The sequence below is a fragment of the Vulpes vulpes genome, chromosome 1, assembly GCF_048418805.1.
Source record: "Vulpes vulpes isolate BD-2025 chromosome 1, VulVul3, whole genome shotgun sequence".
NCBI lineage: Eukaryota > Metazoa > Chordata > Mammalia > Carnivora > Canidae > Vulpes > Vulpes vulpes.
In genome coordinates, this window is record NC_132780.1 from 141,340,812 (window position 1) to 141,347,242 (window position 6,431).

Genomic DNA, 6,431 nt, shown 5'->3' on the forward strand with positions numbered 1-6,431 from the left:
CACCCTTTTCCCTTGTCCATCCACAAAACTGACACTTCAATGACTCTCCAAGGCTATATCCAGGGAGTCACCTTGCCCTACCACCTGCCCAGTAAACCACCTTTCCTCTGCCCTCTTCCTAGTCTGTCCCATCCTGGTGGACCCAGCCCCCAACAACCCCAAGACCAGGTCTCCTAACCCTGCCTCACCCTGCAAGGTCTTCCCAGGTGCCCAAGCAGTGCCCCCTGGAGGCCAGCAGGGGCAGGAGCCAGCGCAGCGGACAGTACCAGGGTGGCTGGAGGCCCAGGCGAGGACGTGCAGGCCAGGGCGTGCCTGCGTGGGGGGAGCAGGACGGAGCTTCTGCCAAGAGCCCGCTGCCGGCTGCTGCTGAGCCTGTGCTCGCCAGAGGAGGGGAGGCCAGACAATGGACCCCACAGCCCAGCTTCCCGGCCTTGGCCCCTTGAGCTGGGCAGGCAGCTGCCGCCTCCACTGGGCCCTCACGTAGCCCACGTCCTGCCTGCTGGGTGGCCCTTATCACCGGGTACGTGCCAGAAGCCCACATGCCTACACTCTGCAGTGGGGAGGGGACCAGAGGCCAGGGATGGAGGGCACCAGTGGGAAGTAAGGCTTCCTGAGCCCCAACACCTCCTGCTATCCCCAGGAAGGGCCTGAGCAGGCCCTGAGTACTCCTTGGGGTTTATGCCAACCCGAGAGAGACTTAGCCCCATCTTGCCAAGTCCTGACTCTTACCTGCTCTTCTCCTCTTGGACTGTGAGGGTTGGGGTAGGGAACAAAAAATGGGCCAAAAGCTTCAGATGGGTACTCTGGGTCACCAGCTCACAAATACCAAGTATACCTGAATATAATAAATACCAAAGGACACCCGGGTGGCTCAGCAGTTGAGCATCTGACTTTGGCTCTGGGCATGATGCTGGAGTCCCCGGATCAAGTCCCACATTGGGCTCCCTGCATGGAGCCTGCTTCTCCCTCTGCCTGTGTCTCTGCCTCTCTCTGTGTCTCTCATGAATAAATAAGTAAAATCTTTTAAAAAAAAATACATACATACATACCATTACATTATACCCATTTCATACATGGGGAAACAGAGGCACAGAGAAGTTGAGTAACCTACCACAACCACACAGCAAGTAGAGACAGAGTCAGAATTCCAACCCAGGTAGGTTGAGTCAAAAGCCAAACCATCCTTCAACAGAATGCAGCAGGAGGAGAGATGGGACTGAGCAATATTCAGCCTCCTACCCCCATGGGAGTGATGGCTTTGGGGACTGACAGACATGGACTCAAGCTGGGAACTGTGTGCTCTAGGCCAAGAGAAGCTCCTCTCCGGGCCCATGTTTCTTCAGCTATATAATGCTCACAGTGATGGAGTGAGGGTGCACTGTTACAGCGTGCGCCTCACGCATGGCAGGTGCCACTCCCCTCCCCTTCACCTAGCAGAGCTCAGTGTCCTTCCATAGAGTGATTAGAACATCTCCTGGCTGGTTGAAGGCCACCATACCAGCCTGCACTCCCTCAGGCAAACCCACAGAGCAGCTCCATTCCCCGGCACTCAGGCTCTGCTGCAAGCCACCAGCATGCTCAGCCACATAGCCCCTGTCACAGCCCAAGCACTGTCATTTAACCATGGGCACCAGGGTCTCTCCCTAGGGAGACTGTGAGCACCTGCAGTAGAGCTGAGGGGGACGGGCTGAGGACAGGTGATGTGTCTCCCCCATCAGATTAGCAGGTCTAAAGGAAGACAAGAAAGGTGTTCCCTTAGACACAGACTCTCCAAGCTGCGGCTCCCTGAGAGCAGAGGCTAAGTAAGCCATGTTATCCAAGCTACCTGGCTGAGCACACATGCAGAGTCAGGCTTTCCTCCCATTTCCGGTCAGCCACCCAGGAGCTGTGTGCCCTTGAGTGGGTCCCTCAGCCTTTCTGAGCCCATTTCCTCATTTGTCAAATAGAGATTGCATCCCTACTGACATCCCAGGCTTGTGAAGACAAAATGAAGCTTCATGTGTGACACACTCCCTCCTCATGATCTCTGCTAGTAGACTGGGATGATGGGGGTGGTAGGGAGGGAGCTGTCCTGACTGAGAGGACGGAGACAGGCATAGACGTCAGAGAAGGAGGGAAATGGAGGGGTTTCCCCACCGTGATGTGAGGCCTAAGGCTGGTCAGGCAGAGGAAGAAGGTCTGAGGGGGCTGAGTCACCAGCCATGCTGAAGATGCTGGGAATCTGCTGGGAGATTCCTAGCCACTGGGAGTGAAGTGACCACAGGAGGGACCACAGGAGACATAGGGAAGCCTCAGGAAATGAGGGGATGACTGAACAACACAAAGAAGGGAACTGTGACAAACCATAGTTCCAGGGACTCTGGAGAAAGTTGCTTTGGGGCAAGACTTAGCCCTGCCCTCACAGGGATCTCAGACTAATGGGGAGACCTAACCCTGTCCTCAGGGAGCCCCAGTCTGAGGGGAGACATAGCCCTGTCCTCAGGGAGCCCCAGTCTGAGGGGGAGACACAGCCCTGTCCCCAGGGAGCCCCAGTCTGAGGGGAGACACAGCCCTGCCTCAGGGAGCCCCAGTCTGAGGGGAGACATAGCCCTGCCCCAGGGAGCCCCAGTCTGAGGGGGGAGACACAGCCCTGCCCCAGGGAGCCCCAGTCTGAGGGGAGACACAGCCCTGCCTCAGGGAGCCCCAGTCTGAGGGGAGACATAGCCCTGCCCCAGGGAGCCCCAGTCTGAGGGGGGAGACACAGCCCTGCCCCAGGGAGCCCCAGTCTGAGGGGAGACACAGCGCTGCCTCAGGGAGCCCCAGTCTGAGGGGAGACATAGCCCTGCCCCCAGGGAGCCCCAGTCTGAGGGGAGACACAGCCCTGCCCTCAGGGAGCCCCAGTCTGAGGGGAGACATAGCCCTGCCCCCAGGGAGCCCCTAGCCTGACTGGCAAAGAAAGGAGGTGTACCTTCAGAGAATTTCAGTCTGATGAGGAAGTTGTACTGACATCTGCCTAAGGGAAATGACAGTATGATCGGGGAGCCAGCCTCTGCTCTCAGGCAGCCCGAGCTTGGGTATCCACATCTGCAGGAACGCCTGCTAGAGGGAGTGCTTTGCATTTGTGTGCTAGTACATTCCCTGTCTTCCTTCAGCCCCTCTAATCCGACGGAGAAGACATGGCCTCTGCCCTTGGAAGAGCTCTGAGGCATTTGTGCCAGTGAGCACTCAAGCTTACGTGAAGGGGGATGGGGTACCTGTGACTGTGTGGAGGCCCTGTTCTTACCCACTTGGGGATGCCTTCCTGAGCGGGAAGAACAACTCCTCACAGTAGGGAGGGAATCTTTGCTTGGGCCCAGGGTGGAGGATCTTCCCCAGAAACACTCTGAGAGCCTGGAAGATAGAGGGTGGAGAGAGACAGAAGTGCTGCCACATCTGGTCTGGGGGTGGCTAGGCTCGCTGCCCCAAACAGCTGGGCCACATCTGGCTCCCAGACATCCACTTCTTACTCCGTGATTCACTCCAGCCTCACATGTCTGCCGAGATGCAAAGGACACGGGGCTGCAAGCTGCACATGCTCTCCGGCACGCATGCGCAGCCCCAGCACTGACAGGAGAGAGAAGAAGGGGCTAGGAGTCAGCAGGCGCCCTTTCTTTTCCTACCCCTGGCTCTCATGCCACCTTTCATACGACTACTGCTGTCATGGGGATGGGGGTTCAATTCACCCTTGAGTCACCATGACTCAGTCTCCCGCCTGGAACCCTCACACTCAGGTTTCACAGGGGTGGTGAGCAGGCTTGGAGTCAGCAGGAAGGAGGGGGCCGAGCCAGACAGGAGCTTCTGATGCCCCCCACCCAATCTTTCCTAGGGAAGGAAACCTCCATGAGAGTAGAGGATGGGGCTAGGGAGAGAAAATAATGTCAAGGAGGGAAGAAGTAAGGAGAACACTGCATTTCCCCATCAAGCAAGGGCTCCCTGAGGACAGGGCTGTGTCTCCCCTCAGACTGGGACTCCCTGAGGGCAGGGCTGTGTCTCCCCCTCAGACTGGGGCTACCTGGGGGCAGGGCTGTGTCTCCCCCTCAGACTGGGGCTACCTGGGGGCAGGGCTGTGTCTCCCCCTCAGACTGGGGCTACCTGGGGGCAGGGCTGTGTCTCCCCCTCAGACTGGGGCTACCTGGGGGCAGGGCTGTGTCTCCCCCTCAGACTGGGGCTACCTGGGGGCAGGGCTGTGTCTCCCCTCAGACTGGGCTCCCTGGGAACAGGCTGTCTCCCCTCAGACTGGGGGTCCTTGAGGGCAGGGCTGTGTCTCCTCTCAGACTGGGCTCCCTGGGAACAGGCTGTCTCCCCTCAGACTGGGGGTCCTTGAGGGCAGGGCTGTGTCTCCCCTCAGACTGGGGCTCCCTGAGGTCAGGGCTGTGTCTCCTCTCAGACTGGGGGTCCTTGAGGGCAGGGCTGTGTCTCCCCTCAGACTGGGGCTCCCTGAGGTAAGGGCTGTGTCTCCTCTCAGACTGGGGGTCCTTGAGGGCAGGGCTGTGTCTACCCCCTCAGACTGGGGCTCCCTGGGGGCAGGGCTGTGTCTCCCCTCAGACTGGGGCTCCCTGAGGGCAGGGCTGTGTCTCCCCTCAGACTGGGGCTCCCTGAGGTCAGGGCTGTGTCTCCTCTCAGACTGGGGGTCCTTGAGGGCAGGGCTGTGTCTCCCCTCAGACTGGGCTTCCTGGGGGCAGGGCTGTGTCTCCCCTCAGACTGGGGCTCCCTGAGGGCAGGGCTCTGTCTCCCCCTCAGACTGGGGCTCCCTGAGGCAGGGCTGTGTCTCCCCTCAGACTGGGGCTCCCTGAGGCAGGGCTGTGTCTCCCCTCAGACTGGGGCTCCCTGGGGACAGGGCTGTGTCTCCCCTCAGACTGGGGCTCCCTGGGAACAGGCTGTGTCTCCCCTCAGACTGGGGGTCCTTGAGGGCAGGGCTGTGTCTCCCCTCAGACTGGGGCTCCCTGAGGGCAGGGCTGTGTCTCCCCCTCAGACTGGGGCTCCCTGGGAACAGGCTGTGTCTCCCCTCAGACTGGGGGTCCTTGAGGGCAGGGCTGTGTCTCCCCTCAGACTGGGGCTCCCTGAGGGCAGGGCTCTGTCTCCCCTCAGACTGGGGCTCCCTGAGGGCAGGGCTGTGTCTCCCCCTCAGATTGGGGCTACCTGGGGGCAGGGCTGTGTCTCCCCTCAGACTGGGCTCCCTGGGAACAGGCTGTGTCTCCCCTCAGACTGGGGGTCCTTGAGGGCAGGGCTGTGTCTCCCCTCAGACTGGACTCCCTGGGGGCAGGACTGTGTCTCCCCTCAGACTGGGGCTCCCTGAGGACAGGGCTGCGTCTCCCCTCAGACTGGGGTTCCCTGAGGACAGGGCTGTGTCTCCCCTCAGACTGGGGCTCCCTGAGGACAGGGCTGTGTCTCCCCTCACACTGGGGCTCCTAAGGCAGGGCTGTATCTACCCTCAGCTGTGGTTTCCATGAAGGCAGAGGCTTGTCTTTCCCATCAAACTAGACCTGAACTGGATCTCCTTTAGCTTTAGGGCAGGTGACTCATCCACCATCTAAATCATTTGGGCTTTTCAGACTGGTTGGGGGTAGAGGGGATCAACTCTGGAAGTACAATTATACTCACTGACAAGGATTCCCTCAGTGAGTAACCTGCTCCCAGTTTAGCCACTCACCCCCCTGGGTGGTCCCTCCGGCAGTCTAGCCCTAGTATCTCATGCTAAATCGTCTGCTGGGTAGGACGGCCCCACAGGACGTGGTGCAGGACCCAATGGAAAGTGGGAGTCTAGCTGAAAGAGCTGGCATTCCTGGCATCATCATCTCAGATCTGGCTGTCCTCAGCTGCAGCGGTGCAGTCCAGTTCCCCCTAGATCCAAAGCTAAGCGTGAGGAGGCGCAGACAAGCCTGGGCATCTGCAGCCTGGAAGGTCAGGCTAGGCAGGCTCCAACTTCTATGAGTCCAAATCAGCACAGGAAGTGGGTTCCAACCCTCTTGGTTAGTCCTTTTCCAGCATGCTGCCCCTGGATGAGACAAGAGGAGAGGTCTCCTACCCCAGTGGGTCACTGCAAGAGGGCAGCCCCATCTTAGACTGGATACACCTGGTAGTGAAGGAAGCTGGAAACAGGATGGACAGGCATGGAATCCCTCCGCATATCCTTAGTCTCCCATACAAGTAGCAAGGCTCTCCCCAGTCTTTGACCCCACTCCTTCCTATCTCCTCCTCACCTTCCGCACCTCTTTCAGGGAAATGAACCACAAGGCCATGCAGTGGTAGGATTGGCATGGTCCAGAGCAAGCAATGACTTCTGGCCTTCCTTGTTGCACTGACAACCTCCCTCCAAGCTGGTGGGATCAGAGAGTCTCCCAGCATTGAGGATTGGGCATGGCCATGACGGAGAGTGCCCTGAGGTACCAACCCCACTGTACAGACCCCCTGTG